The sequence below is a fragment of the Terrapene carolina genome, unplaced genomic scaffold, assembly GCF_002925995.2.
Source record: "Terrapene carolina triunguis isolate 2854851 unplaced genomic scaffold, T_m_triunguis-2.0 Scaffold28850, whole genome shotgun sequence".
In the NCBI taxonomy this organism is placed as follows: domain Eukaryota; kingdom Metazoa; phylum Chordata; order Testudines; family Emydidae; genus Terrapene; species Terrapene triunguis.
This window is the reverse complement of record NW_020693201.1, coordinates 22,869-25,064: the sequence shown is the minus strand read 5'-3', so window position 1 is coordinate 25,064 and position 2,196 is coordinate 22,869. Positions and strand designations below refer to the sequence as shown.

The 2,196-nt window shown below is 43.5% G+C and overlaps 1 non-coding gene across 1 annotated transcript; it reads right to left on the bottom strand.

The window, feature by feature from the left end:
* Nucleotides 1–580: 580 nt before the first annotated feature.
* TRNAS-AGA lies at nt 581–662 on the bottom strand. The gene has a single exon. It is a non-coding gene; the product is annotated as a tRNA-Ser (tRNA).
* Nucleotides 663–2,196: the final 1,534 nt, after the last annotated feature.

Genomic DNA, 2,196 nt, shown 5'->3' with positions numbered 1-2,196 from the left:
AACGCAAGTTTTACTATATAGCCTGCAGTCAATCAGGAAGTGTGTGGGGAATTGGAATTATGTTTTGCTAAGGGGGGGAATGGGAACAGGGACACAGGCAAGGCTCTGTGGTGTCAAAGCTGGGAAGGGGGATACTGAGGAAGGAAATTGAAATCATTGCTTGCTGGAAGTTTACCCCAATAAACTTCTAATTGTTTGCACCTTTGAACTTCAGGTATTGCTGCTCTCTGTTCATGCGAGAAGGACCAGGGAATGGGAGGGTCATGAGATAAACCCTCTAACAAGTACGTCTTTCAGGGTTTGAAAAATCCACACACCCCGAACCAGTATAGTTAAGCTGACCTAAACCCTGGTTAGATAGTGCTAAATGAAAAGAAAGATGATTTTGTCAATGTAGCTATTAGAGGGATGGAAAACTCCTCCACTTATTGTAGCAACTGTCTACTTCAAACTGCTATAGCAGTGTTACAACAGCATTTTAAGTGTAGCCAGCCCAAGCGTGAGACCAGATGTGGCTACAGTTTGGCACTGGGGATGCTCAAGCACTAAGATGACAGTAATGACAATACACCAATGCCTCCATAGTTAGCAGGATTCAAACCTGCGTGGGGAGACCCCAATGGATTTCTAGGCCATTGCCTTAACCACTTAGCCACAACTACTGGATATACAATTGCTTCATTACACAATGATTCTGTTCTCACTGAACTGTCACTTCAAATTGCTCAGACCAGCTCCCCCAGCACACTCACAGCTGTGCATTAGTGTAAGTGTGTCCATGGCTGAACAGCAAGAATTCCTGCCCATTTCCCTTCCACTTGGAGTATGATTAGAATGTGTTTGTGGTTAACGACATTGCTATAGATTGTTGTTCATTCCCCACTTTGACAATTCAGACAGTCCCTTTCCTATTCAGATGTCTAGCATATCATTCCAATAGGAGGGCTCAGGATTTCTCTGGGGCACTGAAATTTTTCAGGGGGTTGGTGCATGAACTCAGTCTTGCATTCCATCCTTGATGTTTCATGGATTATAACAGCAGCATAAAGAAAGAGCCGAGCCAATAGCTCACTGTCAGAGGTGAAGGTGGCCACGTCCCCTCTGTCTGACCATTGCCATTGCAGGAGAGAAGGTTTCAATAGAATTGGATGCCCTGGCTCAGACAAGAGACACAGGGAGGTTTTGCTGTTCATGGATCTGTGCAAATGAAATTGTGTCTCTGTGTGAAATTGAGGAGGGAAATGAAACGTCCACATGGTGGCCCAGTGCCCTAATGAATGTGGGTGAAGGACTCCGGCTGGGAAATGATTTTACAGGAGTTCATATCAATTTATTGCCCTGATTAAAAGCTCTGGCTAAAAGGCAGTGACTGTTGTTAGTACTTGAACCTGCATGGGGACACCCAAGTGGGTGTCAAGTCCACTGCCTTAACCAGGGCCAGTCAATTATTTTATCAAGATCCAAATTTCTTGGTCAAGGTATAGTCAATGTCTAGACTCCAGAGCAAATAATACGCTGATGATAATAAGAACATAGAAAGATTTTGCAGTCACTACTGGCATAACTATGATGATTGTTTCATGTTTCGCTCTTTATATCTGGCAACACCATCTTTCCCTTTAGTCATGTAGTTTACCAAGGGTAAAACTAAACATCTCTTCAGATACAAGGGAGTGTTTGTGTTCGTTCCTGTTAGCTGCACAGGGGTTTGATGTAGCTGCTTTCAATCTTCTGGCTCTGCCGGGATAAGTAACATTTCAGAGTGTCACTGAACTGAAGGAGGGAGATCATTTTTTGACAGGTTACGCCTCCTCTTAAAGGTGTTTGTCTGGCCGGCAGCCCTAGTTCCCAGGTCTCTTCTGAGGGAAGAAAGTTTCTGTGCAAAATACCAAAACTTTTAACAGAAAGGAGGGAAAGGCAATGGTCACATGATGGGGCCAGTATGTACCACAACATGGTTCTTTTATGTGGGATGACTCTGAACACTGACTGATCTCCACTCCCTTGTATTTGAAGAGATGTTTAGTTTTGCACTTGGGAACCTATAAGGCTGAAGCAATTTTATGGATGGTGACACTACGATTGAAGGGTTATTTAATGTTGTAAAAATTGTTAAAAACACTTAGCTTAAACTTGAGCTGCCTGTTATTAAAGGCTGGTTTCCCCACGTCAGTTCCATAAGCTCTGCTTAGAAAC